The sequence below is a fragment of the Canis lupus genome, chromosome 38 (genome assembly GCF_011100685.1).
Source record: "Canis lupus familiaris isolate Mischka breed German Shepherd chromosome 38, alternate assembly UU_Cfam_GSD_1.0, whole genome shotgun sequence".
NCBI lineage: Eukaryota > Metazoa > Chordata > Mammalia > Carnivora > Canidae > Canis > Canis lupus.
In genome coordinates, this window is record NC_049259.1 from 17712660 (window position 1) to 17731553 (window position 18894).

Consider the following 18894-nt stretch of genomic DNA (forward strand, 5'->3'; position numbering starts at 1 on the left):
CGGGATAGATTTAAAGGGACAGCGGTGCAGAGCAACAGCTGCTTCCAAGCTTTTACTCTCACAAACAATGCCCAGATGACTATCCTTTTAGGCAACAATTTCACACACGTGTCTCTGTAGGTAATGCCCTAGGAATAGATTACTGGATTGATGGACATTTTTGGAACAGATTTGCCCCAATTCTTTATTTAAAGTCATACTATGTTATCTTAGTACCAAAAAGACTCAGGATGTCCATGTTCTATGTCCTTGCTAGCAAGGGCATTACTGAAATTTTTGTCTTGAAAAAAGTACACATATATCAGCTCAATACATTTTCATAATTAAACACACCCATTAAAACAAAACCCAGATCAAGAAACAATATTGCCCTTACCGCATGTCCTTCTTTAACACCTACCTAAATCAATTATTACTTTGGTGGTTGGCAACTGATGACTCTGACTTATTTCACTTAGCATAATACACTCTAGCTCCATCCATTGCATTGCAAATGGCAAGATTTTATTCTTTTTGATGGCTGACTAATATTCCATTATATATAGAGAGAGACCACATCTTCTTTATCCATTCATCAGTGGATGGACATTCAGGCTCTTTTCATAGTTTCGCTACTGTTGATAATGCTGCTATAAATATTGGGGTGCATGTACCCCCTCAAATCTGTATTTTTGTATCCTTTGGGTAAATAGTAGTGCAATTGCTGGATTGTAAGATAGTTCAATTTTTAACTTTTTGAGGAACCTTCATACTGTTTTCCAGAGTGGCTGCATCAGCTTGCATTCCCACCTTTCTCTGCATCCTCGCCAACATCGGTTGTTTACTTTGATGTTAATTTTAGCCATTCTGACAGGTGTGAAGTGGTATCTCATTGTGGTTTTGATTGTATTTCCCTGATGATGGGTGATGTTGAACATTTTTTTTTATATGTCTGTTAGTGATCTGGATGTCTTCTTTGGGAACATGTCTATTCATGTCTTCTGCCCATTCCTTAACTGGATTATTTGGGGATTTTTGGGTGTTGAGTTTGATATGTTCTATTTAGATTTCAGATACTAACTCTGTTGGGTACATCATTTGCAAATATCGCCTCCCATTCTGTAGGTTGCCTTTCAGTTTTGTTGATTGTTTCCTTATCTGAGTAGAAGCTTTTTAAATTTTTTAAATTTTTTTCAAATATTTTATTTATTTATTCATGAGAGACACAGAGAGAGGCAGAGAGAGAAGGCTCCCTGCAGGGATCCTGATGCAGGGCTTGATCCCAGGACCCTGGGATTATGACCTGAGCCAAAGGCAGATTCTCAACCACTAAGCCACCAAGTGTCTCTCTCTCTCTTTTAAGATTTATTTATTTATTTATTTATTTATTTATTTATTTATTTATTTATATTTATTTGATAGAGAGCACAAGCAGGGGGAGCAGCAGAGGGAGAGGGAGAAGCACGCTCCTCGCTGAGCAGGAGCCCAATGTGGGGCTCGACTCCGGGACACGGGGATCATGACCTGACCCGAAGGACACTTAACCTACTGAGCCACTCAGGGTCCCATGAGTGGAAGCTTTTTATCTTGATGAAGTCCCAATAGTTCATTTTTGCTTTTGTTTCCCTTGCTTCTGGTGATGTGTCTAGTAAGAAGTTGCTATATGGGCCACTTCGTCTTAAATATGACTCCTTTAAACAACTGGAGTTTGATTTCACATTTTAACCCAACATAAGGGAGGGTTTTTGTTTTGTTTTGTTTTGTTTTACTGTAATGTTTTAATTCATTTACCTTAATTTATATAAATCTGTTTCTTCTGTCATCTTGTTGTGTTTTCTTTTTCCTGTGTTATAAAATTTTAAAAAAGTATTTCCTTCCTTTTACTTTATATGCTTTTTGTTTTTGCTTTTTTTGCAGGGGTGGGGGGGTGTCCAAGAAGTTGTCAATCTTCATTAGCGGCCACCTTGATGTGTTTCTGAAATATTTTCAACCTGCATTTTTCTAGAGTCAAGAGTGAAATTGGACTTTGAAATCCTTCCTTTTTTTTGTAACCTTTATACTGTCAATTACCTCACTGTTAGTTACCTCCCATAGGGAGAGCCAGGACTTGGCAAGAGAGGAAAGGCCAGAAGCAAGAGTGGAAACTGCTTGGACAGTATGCACCATTTTGAGCCATTTGGGCCATTTTGAGCCATTTTGCTTTGCCTGTAGTTGTCACAGCAGCAGATCTGCTGGCTTCCTGCTGTATTGAGATGAATGCTTGGAATAGGTTGCCTTTTACTTCACTGAAGTCCTAATACCAGCATGATCGTATGTCTGTACTATTATCACAGACTCTATGTCCATGATCTTTTGTGGGGGTATTTTTGCTTTGAGAGGAAAGGAAAAAGCAGCAATGGCCTAAAAATCAAGTCTAATCCACTAACATGACCTGGAGACTTGCATTAGGCAGGGGGGACCTTACAGTTAGTAAAGAAACTATAAATGAGGCATTTTTATGTTGCTGTGGACACCTAAATGGCTACAGATATAAGAGTCCTGCTAAGAAAAATGAATCTTTTCTCTCAAATCATCCTCCCATAATGGAATGTGGCTAGACTTCAAAGATCCCACAGATTTTGTGAGCTCTCCCAGAAAATTTTAAGGGGATTTTGTAGTTTGGCTCCTAATACATCAACTTTTAATCATTTGATATGGGACTAATGAATGCTTTGATCGTGTTTACACTGGCCATCTATTAGATGTTGATTTTCTTTTTGATGGTTTTTATTAATTATTAAAGGTACATATTATTAATAGTGTTCCAGTAGACATTTAGTTTATCACAGCTCTCGCCAAGAGTAATGAGCATAGACATCTGGAATGGTTTAATGAGACCTGCTAGGTGCTACGGAATAAACTTCCAGAGATCTGTGCTCATACAGAGTTCCTCAATTTTGAATCGTTATTATAAAAATAGAATCACAAGCTCATTTGCCCTAGATTGTAAATGTCTTGAGAGCAGTGGCCATTATCTATCTCATTCATCTTCGTGCCCCAGGGCCGAGGATGGTGTCTGGAATATTGTAAACCAGTAATCACAAATATTGAAAAAATTCCATGCTCTAAACTTGAACATACTCTAGCATTTTCTGATTGTCTTTTAATGCCAGCTTTTCTAAAATGACAAAAAGCTAGAAGGAAGGCCACTGAGATTTAACTGACGTTAATTACATTCAGCAGGTTTTAAGCTCAAATTTATTTTTAGCTTATTTTTGCAAGGGCCCAGGAACTAATTATCTCGGATATTTATCTCTAGATTTAAGTCCTACCTTTGTAGTTAGCAAACTGTGCTACAGAAAGACGTCCTATCTGCTTGTGAAATCTGTTTCTCTTAATTACTTCTTTGTCAGCTACCCCTTGAGCTATTAAATATTATGTTACTCCGTCAAAACTGTTGAGCTGTCTTTGTGAAGCTCATGGGATTATGATTGTATACATTTATAGACAGAGGATTACCTCTGCAGGAGAAAGAAAATGACAAGGTACGAGATTAGGTTAACTTCACAAGGGAAAAATGCAAACAGTTGTCAGCAGTGAAAAGAAATATTCTTAAAAAAAAAAAAGAAATATTCTTGTCACTTTATAAAAATACCTAGATCATGGCCTTATTTTGGAGCAACTGTGTAGCCTTCCTACCTGTCAAAGGGGTATTCAGTATTCACTAATTATACATGGCAGAGAGAGCATTTTAAAGGATGTGTCCCAAATTTAACTTTACTCAGTGGGGTTCACCCTGTTTCATCTGCTTAGTGATCATAATCCTGCTTCTTCTAAAACCCTTATGGTTGGAATTTTTTTTTTCACTCACCAAGTAAATGTTCATAGCACATGCTATGTGCTACTTACTTTTCTGGATGGTAGGGCTAAAAAAGAGGAAAAAAAGACATGGTCTCTGTCCTTTACTAACAGCAGCAACCACCTGGGGGGATGCTCCTGACCCTCTGGCTTTGCAGATCTGGTGCACAGGGCTCTGAAGTCCTCCCACACAATTACCTCCCTGTCCAGAAGGGGAAGGCCCATATGGGATCCAGCACTGCCCTTCTGGGCTGGTGGCACCTGGAATTACCAGGTGCTGAGTCAGCCAGGCCCTGGGTGGGGAGACCGGGCTCCAGTCCTGGTTCATCTGTCTCTAGCTCCTGACTTCAGTTTGTTCTCTCTCTGTCTCTCTCTTTCTCATGCACACACAACAATGGAACTAAGAATAGCTGATAAAAAATTAATTGGCTTTCCTTGGAAATTACGTGACTTATTTGCTTATATAAAGTCCACATAATCACGGTGTCTCTAGCAAGCATTTTGCTGGAAGTGTCCACATGGATGTTTGCTTTGCCTCAGCTCACCCCTTCGGTCCTGCCATCAGTCTGGGTATTCATTCGGGCTTCTTGAGAGATCTGCCTGACACTGAACCTAACACGATGGAAGAAGCAGAAGTTCCTGATCCAGGGAATGAGTTTATAACATTCCGTTGTCTCAGAAAATTCTGGGTCGGCCCTGTCTTGTCCCCGTTTTTGTCCATAGGCGTTGCTGCTACTCATCTGCTCTATAGGTTTGTCTTGGAGAGCACTGGGTATTATGCTATATGTTGGCAAATTGAACTCCAATAAAAAATAAATAAAAAAATAAAAAAAAGAAAGATCACACGAGACGGCATAATAGGGCGAGTTTCATAATCTTAATTTTGCAAATACAGCTGCAAAAGGGACTTGGTTACCTTGGAAAACTGCCCCTGTGACTCACAATTATGCCACCAGGTGGAAGCGGTGTGCCTGTTTTAGCAATAAAAACAAGTTTCCAGGGCAGCCCGGGTGGCCTGATCCTGGGGACTTGGGGTCGAGTCCCACGTCGGGCTCCCTGCGTGGAGCCTGCTTCTCCCTCTGCCTGTGTCTCTGCCTCTCTCTCTCTCTCTCTGTGTCTCATGAATAAATAAATAAAATCTTTAAAAACAAAAACAAGTTTCCAGAAAGATTCCAACGATGCCTTTTCTACCCACCTGCTGCTCCCTGTTTTTCTCTCTCCAGCTCTCTTTCCGATTTGGAACAAATTCTTCAGTTTCACATTTCACAGACGTCCCCATTCTGGGAAAAGAAGGGAGAAAGCTTTTATACAAATTACCTGACGATGACCATGCATATTCGGCACACCTACGGAAATATTTATTACTCTGGTTTATATTATTTATACATTTGTTTTCAACTTTGCAAAGGTTTGTATGTTTAGTTGAACTGAGGCTGTCCTCACCTGAAAAGATATCAGATGGGTGTGTTTAATAAAGTTTTGCACTTTTTTTTTTTTTTTTTTTTTGGTGGTGGAGGGGTTGGGGAGAGTGAACAGAATAAAACTTTACTACAAAGCTAACATCTAAAATAACTGGAAGGGAATTTTGAAGGTCACCCAAGCAAGTGGGCACATGAGGCAACCATGGAGATGGGCCAGGGGCTATACGTAAGGGCCAAGGGATAAGTATAGGTGGGAACCGACACGGCGAGTGGAGAGGTTGGGGTGACAGCCCAGTGAGTTGGCCCACTTAAAGAGATGAGCAGAAAGTATCTGTCTTATTTTAGGCTTTCCAACCCTGGTACAGCAGAGCCCTGGCTTCCCTGAAAAGCCATGATTCATTAAGGAAGGATGCTGTGGCCAGGCTCCCACGACTCTTCTTTCAGCTCATACCCTGCCCCTTGTACTAGGTCGTAGTGTGGATTAGTTTCCCGTGGGAATTCAGTACTTCTTGTGCCATGTGTCTAGTTCACCTTCTCAAGTTTTTGAGACTGGGATTTGATGAGTAGTAAAGGGTGTGTCAGGGAGTGGATGGAACACTGGACCACCTGAGGACAGAGGGTAGAAGTAGAACGTCCTGGGGTTAGGAAGGCTCCAGCTGTGTGTTATCTTCAGTGAGGGATGTGTCTGTTTAAGGAGGGGAGCCAGGGCAGCCCGGGTGGCTCAGCGGTTGAGCACCTGCCTTCGGCCCAGGGCGTGATCCTGGAGTCCCAGGATCGAGTCCCACGTCGGGCTCCCTGCATGGAGCCTGCTTCTCCCTCTGCTTGTGTCTCTCCCTCCCTCTCTCTCTCTCTCTCTCTGTCTCTCAAGAATAAATGGATAAAATCTTAAAAAAGGGGGGGGGCAGATGATGTGTCTTACTCAGATGCTTTTTCTAGTGCTAAGAAGAATAGACCTGGAATCACTTCGTGTGTATTGAACTGGCTCATAGAGTAATACTGTCTCTAGGCGATAATCGATCACGGAGGTGATGGTGGTGCTTATGGGTGTGAAGCAACAGCAGAGGAACCCACAGGTGCTATAAAGGAGTCTTCTGGATGACGTGCAGTAACTGGCTAGGAGCAAACCGGTCCACATGATAGCGATGTTTGGATGTACCATCAACATCTTTCCCAGCCTTTAGACTTTTTAGTTATCTAAAGTTTTCCTTATCTACCATCTCATAGATAATTAATTTCTGATCAGGATTTTTTTTTATAAATTCCAATATGTTGAAACAAACCAAAGTCCCCCAACTGTTAGGTTCCTGGAATAAATTATAGAAGTTTACAAGAAAGCAGGTATGGTATGTTTCAATTTTTGCTGCAAAATTGTTTGGGTGTTTACACGTATCCAGAAGACACCCAAGTTGCTCACCATAGTTGGCTCCTTGCCCTCATTCAAGTCTCTGTTGAAAGGTTCTCCCTCGAGGGTCCTTCCTTGATCATTCTATTTGAAAAGCAGCACCTCACCACCCCCCACCCCTGGTCACTTTGCATTCCTTTCCCTCACTTTATTTTTCTTTCTGGTCTTTTCCCTCCTTGGCATTATATTTTTCTATCTGTTTAGTATCTGTGACCCCCTAGGCTATATAGCTCCATGAGGGCAGGAACTTTGGCTTTCTTGTCCCTTGTTGGATCCCTAATGCTTAGGACAGTGCCTGGAGCTCAATAAATGTTTGTTGTGCTGATGAATGAATAGACGGGGAATGAAATTGCATAAGTGGAGAACACTGCTAGCACAGTGCTTCTTGGGGGTGCAGAGTAGGTGCAGGCTTCAACTGGTTTTGTCTGCTAATTAAACAGAATGCCTTAACCAAATAAGGGAAGGATTTTCTGAGAATATAAGGACCTAGTCACGCTTTGAATTAGATCCAGCTGGGGTATTAAGCTATGACCCACCCACTTAAATTCCAATCAGCTGGGGAAACGGGGGGCCGGTGATGCCCTGGTGTCATTGCTTGACTGTGAAGCTGCCTTGTGGCAGATGGTGCAAGGCAGCTGGTATCCCCGCCTCCTGCATCCCTAGAGTCACCAATTTTCTAAGGATTTCCTTTAAGTCCTTGGAAACAGAGAGTGCAGCTGTGATTCAAATCACAAGATCTACTTGGGGTGTTCCTGGTTCTTAATCCCTCCTAACTGTGGTGCCTTAGGCCAGGCAACTGCATGTACCTGTTTCATTATCTCAAACATGAAGGGATGTTCAGGTTTCTGGGAACCTAAAGGACATGATATAGACTGTAATTAGTTCATGTTTCAAATTGTTTCATATTTATACATATCATTATTTTGAAACAAACTCCTTCGAAGATTTTGGGAAAACCACATGTCAAAAGTACTAAGCTTATAATCTGACTTCTTACTCACTTCTTCTCCTTGGGCATGGCCTACCAACGGGAGATACTTGGGCAGAAGTGTGTGTTGAGCTTCCACTGGGTACAGTTCCCTGTTGGAGGGTGTCGGAGAAGGAGAGGGTATTTCAGAGGTTATTTCATGTCCTATGAAAGAATCCACTAATTATGAGGGGGTCTTCCTGGAGTGGACTGAGCCATTCTCAGCAATGCATACTTCTGACTGTATATTTGGTTAGGGCTTCCTAGTGGAGTCTGATAGGTTATTCATCCTGAAAAGACAGATCCCAGAGTCCATATGGAGGATGGAGTGCCTGGGGTCTTCAAATGCCTGGGGTAGCCTCTTCACCCTACAGTGCCTAAAATGTCTAGAGGAACCACGGGTAGCAGAATATCCCGTAGCCTGTCCCAGGACTCACATGCTGCTGCTGCCAGGCCCAGAGGCCTTTGGAATGGAAAAGGCATGTATGGACCTTGATCCATGTCTTCATGCATAATAAAAATTCTATTTTTGGTCAGTTTACAAAATTTTGGTTTTTTTACTTTCATACAACATCAGGGAGGCAGCATCTGGGTGGCTTCAGTCAGCTGAGCATCTGTCTTTGGCTCAGGTCATGGTCCCAGGGTCCTGGGATCAAGTCCTATATTGGGCTCCCTGCTTAGTGGGAAGCCTGCTTCTCCCTCTCCCTCTGGCTGCTGTTCCCCCTGCTTGTGCTCGTTCTCTCTCTCTCTCTCTGTCAAATGAATAAATAAAATCTTTAAAAAATTTTTTTAAAAATAGTTAGAACAACATCAAGGAAACAAACTTTTTTTTTTTTTTTTTAAAGATTTTACTTATTTATTCATGACACAGAGAGAGGCAGAGACACAGGCAGAGGGAGAAGCAGGCTCCATGCAGGGAGCCCAATGTGGGACTCGATCCTGGGACTCTGGGATCACACCCTGAGCCAAAGGCAGACTGTCAACCACTAAGCCACCTAGGCATCCCAACAAAATTAACATTTTTAACAGGCATATTCAGGGTGCTGAAGCACTATCGCTATTCAGGAGGCACTTGGTTTCAGAAAACTATGTGGTCACTCCTCTGAGTGCAGGTTTGGAGAGTTTAAGGAAGTTTAAAAGTATTTTCTTTGAGGATTTGTCACGTTGGCTTGGATAAGCTTTCAGGCATATTACATGAGGCTGAGGGGCTTCTGTTGCCCTGCTGTCTCTGCTTCGTGCACAGTATTTCTCAAAATCAAGATCTAACTTCCATTTCTGACCTCCTTGGTAGAATAGGAATGAATCAGAAAGAGCATAGTAATCTTAACAGCACCTAATGCAAGGTGTTGTGCTAAGATGTGTCATACATGCTTTACTCATTTCATCCTCCTGACTCCCCTGTGGGGTGGGGACTGGCATCCATGTGTCACAGAGGAGGACATGGAAACTCGGTGGGTTGAAGCAACTTGCCGGATCTCACATGTAATAAGGGGAAATACTGGGATTTGAACCCCTCAGTTTGGCTTTGGAGTGTGAGGCTTTCAGCCACTATGTAGGTGGAGACGCCTCCCACTGCTTCTGTTTTTGGGGAATTGAGACAGGGCAGCTGAAAGCTACTTAGGATATATCAACTACTGTACAGACTTTTGCTATAACTTATTTAAACATAAAAACATTCCTTTTTTAGATGAATAAAATTATCAAAAAAGTGCACAAAAGAAAGAAATTATGAAAACACGAGGGATCTTGATGACGAACCACATGGCACAATGGAATTTATCTTGTCAAAGTTACATTCAAATACTTCTTATTTATGAGTGAGAAGCATTATCTTTTATTGAAAATGTCTTTAAAAAAAAAAAAAAGAAAAGAAAAGCAAATGTCTTTAAACCAGGGGAAGGGGATCCCTGGGTGGCGCAGCGGTTTGGTGCCTGCCTTTGGCCCAGGGCGCGATTCTGGAGACCCGGCATCGAATCCCACATCGGGCTTCCGGTGCATGGAGCCTGCTTCTCCCTCTGCCTATGTCTCTGCCTCTCTCTCTCTCTCTCTGTGATTATCATAAATAAATAAAAATTAAAAAAAAAAAAAAGGGGAAGTTGTGTGTACAAACCAGGGGTGCTGAGGCCTCTGCCTTTTTTTTTTTTTTCCTTTTTTTAACTGAAGTATGATGGACATATAACATTATGGTATTTTCAGGTGTGCATTTTGACGATTTGATTTTTGCATATGTTGCGAGATGATCCCAATAAGCCTTGTTAACATCCATCACCACACATTGTTACAGTCTTTTTGTGGTGAGAATTTTAAAGGTTTACCCTCTTAGCAAATTTCAAATATACAACAGTAGTAACAGTAGTCACCATGTCATTACATCCCCAGGACTTATTTGTCTTGTGACTAAAAGTTTGTACCTTTGACCCGCTTCACCCATGGCATTTTTTTTTCTTTAAGATTTTATTTATTTATTCCATGAGAGACACACAGAGAGAGGCAGAGATACAGGCAGAGGGAGAAGCAAGATTCCTGTGGGGAGCCCAATGCAGAACGCGATCGCAGCCCTTACTCCCCACTGGCCATTCAGACTCAGATGCCTGGAAGCTGTCTATCCAGCCACAACTTTGTGGTGCTTTTTCGAAGCAGCTAAAGTAGTATATCCTAGCCTTCTTTTTCGAATGAATTCATAAACAGCAATTCTCAGAAAATAGTGGACTTGAACTAGAGGTGGTGGGGTGGAGAGGAATTGTGAAGTGTCTGGAATGAGGAGGTATCCTGAGAAGTGTTGTGCCCATAAATAAACCTCTGCCAGTAGGACAAAAATAGGAAGTATTGGACTTATAGTTTTCCATGTACTTTACAGATTCAGCCAATCAAAGAATCAGGTGTTGGAAGTAGGACAAAGGGTAACAAAGTGGAACTGAAATCAATGAACGGTGACCCCAAACTGGGTAATGAACTGGAAGCTGAACAAATCAACCAGCCCTAAACTTCTGCTCAGAAAAGACCTCACACCACCCAAAAAGAAAGAGTTGAACCTAGGTCAGAACAATAATGGGGGATTAATCTGGAACAGCACAAGTGTCAAGTATGGGTGACTCGCTGAAATAATGAATAGGTATGTCACAAAAGAATATGTATGGTACAACTCCATTTTTGCAAAAGAAATAATGTAGAGATTCTCAATGAACTCTGACGTGATATCAATTGGAAACACAAATGAGCTTGCCAACTTTGAAGATCACCATGGTGTTGGAGAGGTCATTGAGGGGTTGTGATCGCCAGCTGACCTGTGAGCTGGTTCTGGGCAATCAGAGGCTCCTCACCCTCTCCCCTGTCCTTGGGTCACGACTGCCCTTTGCCTTGCCCACTCCCAGAGGCTGCTCCAAGGACACAGCCTTGAGTTAGCAATGTGGTGTTGAGAGTATCTGGCCAGTATACCCGACTAACCCCAGTTAAGGCCTCTCTATAAACGTTTAAGATTTGGTGGGTGGGTGTGGGGAGGTCATCCAAGATTAGCCTCATATGTAAATTCCCTTGCTTATTAAAACTGCCACCTACCATCCTGGAGGGGCTGCATGTTTCTTGGGTCTCTCCCTGCCCTCCGAACATAGGGGCCAGTTTCAGATTACACCTGGAATGCTCCCAAGGAGCTTGAGAACCAACACTTGGTTTCATATGAAACTTTTTTTTTTAAAAAAAACACTAAACAATACTGAATCAGGATCACAAATGGATTGGGTATACAGAAGTGTGGCTGAAATAATAGTGAACACTTAGTAACACAGGTACCCTTCTGATTACTCATGGCAGGTACCATTTTGAACATCTTCAGTGTATTAGCTTATTTAGACCGAGATATTATCACCTTCAATGTACAGATGAGAAAACCAAACATGGTGAGGGCAGATAACATGGCTAAGGTCACAGAGCCAGGAAATGGCCAAGCTGGGATTTGAACTTCGGCTCTCTGGCACCAGAACATGACTTCTTAGAAACTAAACTATACTGCTTCTTGCAGAAATAAACAATTTGAAAATTCCAGAGAATTAGATGACAAATATACAGAAATGTGAAATAAGGGGAATGCCCCAATCTCCAGAAGTCTCCAAGAGAGCCTCTTAAATAGATCAAACATTTTAAATATACTTAGATTCTGCTACTGCTTGAGTAGGTGTAGTCACAGATTTACCAGAGAATCTGCCAACTGAATGGGAGAATGTTGAGACAATTAACTAATTCAGGAAAAAATTGCCTCAGACTTACAGCGTTATACCGTAACCTCTTTCTCTTTATTTTTTAACAAAGTTATAAGGTTGCTATAAACTCAAATCATCTCAAAATTTGCTATGAACTCAAATCATTCAAAATTTCTGTTCAGAAGTTAAATGAAAATCATTAATATTTATTAGAGAAAGAAGCTAATCTTGGGCAGCTGTTATAATTTTGAGTTTTTAGAATATTTTCTAAAACTATTTAGAAGTTTTTATTTTCTTTTCCATAGAGAAGTTCAGAAAAGGTGTTTAGGGTGATGTGAACTTCCAATTGCAGATATGTGGAAGTGTGACTTCTGAAAAATACTCATTAATAAATGAATATATATCTAATAAGCTTATATAAATGCAATATATACTAATTATATGGAAATGACTAGGACTTAGGCTGCTAAGTCCCTGTTGAATTTTCTCGTATGAGGTTAACCATACTAAAGTCACACACACACACAAACCCCCAAACAGCTCTACTATTCTTTTTTTTTTCCAGCTCTACTACTCTGAAGTAATTTCTGCCCTATTTCCTTAAGTCATGACTTAGCAAGTTTTGTGTATGTGCTGGTTGGTTGGATAAGGAATCAAACTAACTCTTTGGAATTTTTGCCTAGGCTAAAATGAACGGAAGTGAAAAGGAAAAGCAGAGGAGCTTTTACTAGAAAGGTTAAAGAAAAAGCAAAAAGGGGGGCTCCGTAGAAATGGTAGTGTGACAATAAATGTACTAAGGATGGAGGTAGGAGACAAGCCCCAGACCTAGTCACAGCTATTCTTAGGATACTAGGATACAGGTGACAATCTTGCCCCTAAATGGGCTAACAAGTTAGGGTCTTGACTAGTGAGGTATTTGTACTATGGTCCAGCCTAGTGCAAATAGCCTTCTCATGCTTCATAAGGAATTGATCATGGCATTCCATCTCATCTTCATATCTTGCCATTATTTTGAGGTAACATAATATCTTGGTTGCCACTGTCTCAGTGAGGTTGAGACTCAGTGATAGAAATCCTGTGGTCTTGTCCTGGACTCACAGATTTCCAATGGAAACGTTCCAGCCAAAAGGAAAAGCAAAGTTTCATGGAACCATGGACTTAATAAATTGAGTGTTTAGGAAGAATGAATAGAACGTTTTTTGTTTTTGTTTTTTTTCACCTAGGAATCCTTAAGGGCAATTGAGATATTATATGGAATTTAGTTGGTAAACTGTATCTCTCCTGTTACTAAGGATGGGATACTAGTAGATTTCCTAGATAAATCACCTTAGGATCTCATGTTTCTACATCAAGAATCTTGATGATGATTCCCATTTAATAGTGAAGAGTCTTCCATTTTTGTTCATTTCTCCTGAGAGACTATTAAGGTGCTGGAAGCCAGGGAGAGGTTGTAGGATCTCACTTAGTGTTCTTATACTTTTTCATTTGGGATTTTTTTTCTAACCAATAAATTATCATTTCTTCTACCTTCTTTGGTATTGTAACAGTTGTCCTGATTTCACACGTGATTATAGACTCTCATCATGGTAATAAACCTTGTTAGTGAAAGATGAGGAACCAGATCACAATGAATGGGCTCCTGAGAATAGAGATCCTATTGCAGTTAGCCTAAAGGTGCCATGAAGGATATTGTTTTTATAACACAGTATCCTCATTGAAAGGACTCCCCCATAAAAACTGCCTCATTGTAATACTGAGTATATTTTTTGTTCTTAACAATCTGTTTTATTTCATAAGCTCTATGATTTGCCTATCTACATTTTCCTTTTTGGTTTGATTAATAAAAGTTAAATTTGTGGCCCAACTGTGGCACATAGATAAATCGCTGGAGAGAATATGTTTTTCTGTAATTTTTTTTTGAATTCTCAAACTTAAAAAGAGCTGAAGGAATAGTATAATGAACACTTGTATACCTTTCACCTAGCTTCACTGGTTGTTAATATTTTGTCCCTTTCACTTTCTCTGTTATGCACATGTACACACACACAGGCATACTTTTGGCTGAATCTTTTGAAAATATTGTAGATATCATGATACATTACTCTTACTTCTGCATAAATCTACTAAAAATAAGAATATATATATATCTAAATTTGTATGTACTATTTATAGTATATAAACTTCATTTATTGGGACACCTGGGTGGCTCAGTGGTTGAGCGTGGCTCAGGGCATGATCCTGGAGTCCAGAGATTGAGTCCCGCATTGGGCTCCCCACAGGGAGACTGCTTCTCCCTCTGCCTGTGTCTCTGCCTCTCTCTGTCTTTTGTGAGTCAATAAATAAAATCTTTTTAAAAAATAAACTTCTTTATCACCTAACAATTTTCTGAATACATTTCCATGTACATAGAGGCTCTCAGAATATTTGTTAAATGAATTAATGGATTTTAATGGCTGCAGACATTTCCACTATATAATTTATTATTGTACATTTTAGATTTTTCTGGAATTTCCCTATTATAAATGAGGAAACAATTTCTTACTTTTTCAAAAGATTTTCCAACTATAAAAAGTTGTACTATTCCTTTCCCCTTTCAGGCAATCGGATCTTCATCAATCATTCCTATTACTGACGCTTATGAGTACACAAACCAACCATCTCTCTGGGGCAGTGCCTGGGACACAGAACCTTCTCAGTAGGTAGTAGCCTATGTTATAGTAACTAGTTGGAAAATTCCATGTCTGTATTAAATTTGAATTCAACAAATATCTTTTATTTTATTATTTTATTATTTTTATAAATTTATTTTTTATTGGTATTCAATTTGCCAACATATAGAATAACACCCAGTGCTCATCCCATCAAGTGCTCCCCTCAGGGTCTGTCACCCAGTCACCCCCACCCCCCGCCCTCCTCCCCTTCCACCACCCCTAGTTCGTTTCCCAGAGTTAGGAGTCTCTCATGTTCTGTCTCCCTTTCTGATATTTCCCACATATTTTTTCTCCTTTCCCCTTTATTCCCTTTCACTATTTTTTATATTCCCCAAATGAATGAGACCATATAATGTTTGTCTTTCTCTGATTGACTTATTTCACTCAGCATCATACCCTCCGGTTCCATCCACGTCGAAGCAAATGGTGGGTATTTGTCATTTTTAATGGCTGAGTAACATCCCATTGTATACATAAACCACAGCTTCTTCATCCATTCATCTTTCGATGGACACCAAGGCTCCTTCCACAGTTTGGCTATTGTGGACATTGCTACCATGAACATCGGGGTGCAGGTGTCCTGGCGTTTCACTGCATCTGTATCTTTGGGGTAAATCCCCAGCAGTGCAATTGCTGGGTCGTAGGGCAGGTCTATTTTTAACTCCTTGAGGAACCTCCACACAGTTTTCCAGAGTGGCTGCACCAGTTCACATTCCCACCAACAGTGCAGGAGGGTTCCCCTTTCTCCACATCCTCTCCAACATGTGTGGTTTCCTGCTTTCAACAAATATATTTTAAACAGTCATAAGGTGGAACAGTCTGCTAAGCACCAACAAGGGTACAATAACAAATGAACAAAATAAAAGTGCAAGAAAGAAAGAAAAAAATCCAGAAGCTATAATGTCAATGTTTGAATAATTGTATTGTGGGAGAAATAATCATAAAATCTGATGCTCCCAGTGCTTTTGGCCCAGGAATCTTTCAATTTTTAAAAAGATTTATTTATTTATTTATTTATTTATTTATTTGAGAGAGAGGGAGAGAGCATGAATTGGGGGAGGGACGGGGTGATGGGGAGAGAAAGAAGCAGACTCCTAGCTGAGCTGGGAGCTGATGCAGGATTCAATGCCAGGACCCTGAGATCATGACCTATGCTGAAGGCAGACACAACCTACTGAGCCACCCAGGCACCCAATCTTTCAATTTTTGTCTTCTTAATTTAGAAGTACAAATAAAAGCTATTTATCTTGCCAAGGAAAAAAATGTACTGGAACTATCCACCAAAGGGGTCTTTCACTAGAATCGTCCTTGGATAGAACTAGCGATTGTAACTTCAGTTACACTTTTAGATTTAACTTTTTTAAAAAATGAGGCATAATTGACATATAACATTATATTAGTTTCAGGAGTACAACATAATGATTTGATATTTGTATATATTGTGAAATGATCACTGTAGTAATAATCCATTACCTCACATAGTGCACAGAATTCTTTTTCTTTTTTTAAAAAAAAGATTTTATTTATTTATTCATGAGAGACAGAGACAGACAGACAGACATTATTCTGAGAAAGAGAGGGAGGGAGGGAGGGAGGGAGAAGCAGGCTCCATGCAGGGAGCCCGACACGAGACTCGATCTCAGGTCTCCAGGATCACACCCTGGACTGAAGGCGATGCTAAACCACTGAGCCACCTGGGCTGCCCCCAGAATTCTTTTTCTTATGATGAAAACTTTTAAGATCTCTTCTCCTAGCCATTTTCAAATATACAGTTCAGTATTGTTAACTACAGTCACCATGCTGTACATTACATCCCCAGGACTTATTTATTTGTACTTTTTGAACCCCTACACCCATTGTGCCCATCACCCCTCCCCAACTACCACCTATCCATTCTCTGTATCTGTGGCTCCTTTTTTGTTTTGTTTTTTCTTTTTTTTGTTTTTAGTTTCCACATATGAGTGAAATCATATGGTATTTGTCTTTCTCTGACTTATTTCACTTAATTAATTGTGATGCCCTCAAGATCTGTCGTATTTAACTCTTAATAACGTTTTGAAGCACCTGTGTATATTGAATTCTGCAGCTTAGGCTCTATACCATTGTCACCTGGAGTGTGATGTGAGTCTCTTCAGGGACTTCTAAACAATATTTCTCCCTGCTGACTTTCCCACTGACTGCTTTATTACCCGGATGATAATATACAATGTTTAAATTTACAAAGGTGCCAAGGCATCATATTAATTAAATATTTTTAAGATGATGGTAATATGAGGAGGAAAAAGTTTTTAGAATTAAAGATGTAAAATAATTTTGTGATTTAAAAAGAGTTTGCCTACAAACTTATTTTATGGAACAGAATCAATATTCTATTTAAAAATCAACATAAGGGCACCTGGGTGGCTCAGTTGGTTAAGCATCTGCCTTTGGCTCAGGTCATGATTCCAGGGTCCTGGGAATTGGGCTCCCTGCTCAGTGGGGAGTCTACTTGTCCCTCTGACTCTGCTTCTGCCCCTGCTTGTGCTCTCTCTCTCTAAGTAAATAAAATCTTTAAAAAATCTATATAAAATATATCTATTTCTTCCCCTTTTCTCCAAGGATCAGTGTTCTGTCCCTAAAAGATATTTATCAAGAGCAAGAGCTTGTGTTCTTTGCGTTGAATTATTGTGTGTAAGTGAGTCGTATATAGTCCCTGGTGAGCGAAAAGCTGAAACAGTTGTTAGGAAATCTGAAGAAAGTTACCACGGTGAGGGACTAGAGGAACAGTAGGTGAAGTCTTATGAAATAAATCTGAGAACTCAGCTTAACAGTTGGAGGAAAGAGAAAATACAGGATCACAGAGGGACAACATAAGACATAAAGGTTGGAGTGCCTGGGACTTAACATAGCTAAGCCCAGCCAGTGGAATCACCTCCTCTCAGCTCTGGGACTTGCAGGGTCTTGACATCATCAGATTACTCAGACAAACCCTTGTTCCTCTCAGAACTCTCTTGACTCTTGAGTAATTCTCTGTTGCTCAACAATTGTTTAACATAACACTTGTATTTCCTTCTGGATCATAAGTGGATTATGATATATCCAGGGAAGGTTTGTGGCGATTATGTAATTACAAAGATCACTTTCAAGTCATATGAGGCTAACATGCTCTGTAAAAGGGACTGACAGTCATGCAAAGTCACATATGTGATTCTAGTGAAGCAAAATGCACAGCATGCAATTCAGGGCAATGGTTGGAATTCACTGGGCCTGTCACCAGAAAAAAGCTGGCCAAGTGGCCAAGTCTTGGTAGTTAAGTTGAATGGCACTTCCACAAAGGTATGCATTTTGGTCTATTTTCTCAGTGAGTCTTACAAAAAGATGGAAATGGAAGAAGATGGAGATGTAGTCAGGAGAGGTGGCTACTCTTTGAGCATTTTCCGTGCATGTACTTTACCATATGTGTATGCACTGTGTGAAAGTCAACTTTTAATAACCCAAGTGAACAGCAACACACCCATCCCACATCAGTGACCTTGAGGCCAAGTTTTCCTTACTGCATCTCCTAAGTCCTGCTCTCTTCACATTCCATGTCTGTATATATGTTTGCTCTCTATCTTGTATTAATTCAACTTTGCTCTGTGAATCTGTATTCTTGTGCTACTGAAGGTCGTAGGTCTGTCAGCCTTGCCCACTTCTGTCTTCAGTGCCTGGCATGCAGTAAGCATGATGGTTAGTTTTATGCATCAGTTTGTCTAGGTGTGGTGCCCATGGTCAAACACCAGTCCAGATGTTTCTGTGAAGGTATTTTTTTAGATGTGATTAGAATTTAAGTCAGTAGACTTTGAGTAGGAGATTGCTCTTTATTTTATCTGTGGGCCTCATCTAACCAGTTGAAGACCTTAAGAGGACAGACTAAAGTCCCCCAGGAAGGAATGAATTTTGCCTTTAGACTGTCTTTAGACTCAAGACTATCACATTCTCTCTTTCTTGGGTCTCCATTCTGCCTGCAAATTTCAGACTTGCCAGCCTCCACAATCACATGAGCTATTCCTTTATAATTGATTTCTCTCTGCCTCTGTGTTTCTTTATATATAGATATCTATCTAGATCTGTTTATCTCTCTACTTATATTCTACTGGTTCTGTTTCTCTGAACAGAGAACCTTGGCTAATATATACAGTGGACATTCAATAAATATTTGTGAGAGGAATAAATAGGAGGGGGGTGGGGATGTGTCACAGTCTTGCTTTTTTCCAATAAACAAATTGTCCAAGAGTGTTGGGGAAGGATAGTCAACATTAAGACACCATTTCATGATACTAATTACCTGGGGGAACTCATGGATGTATACACCATCTTTCATAGATGTTCTAAAACTTAGCAGTGGATTGAAATATGTGTAATG

At 40.3% G+C, this 18894-nt stretch overlaps 1 protein-coding gene across 6 annotated transcripts in view; it reads left to right on the forward strand.

The window, feature by feature from the left end:
• Window positions 1-18894, forward strand: part of FAM177B (family with sequence similarity 177 member B) — a 70196-nt gene that overhangs the window by 20202 nt on the left and 31100 nt on the right. For 4 of the 6 annotated variants that reach the window (XR_005385747.1, XR_005385742.1, XR_005385744.1 and 1 more), the window contains 2 exons: window positions 10464-10718; window positions 14397-14494. The gene's annotated coding sequence lies outside the window, so the exon portion shown is untranslated. The remainder of the gene's footprint in view (window positions 1-10463; window positions 10719-14396; window positions 14495-18894) is intronic. The other 2 variants (XR_005385743.1, XR_005385746.1) reach the window with 1 other exon arrangement.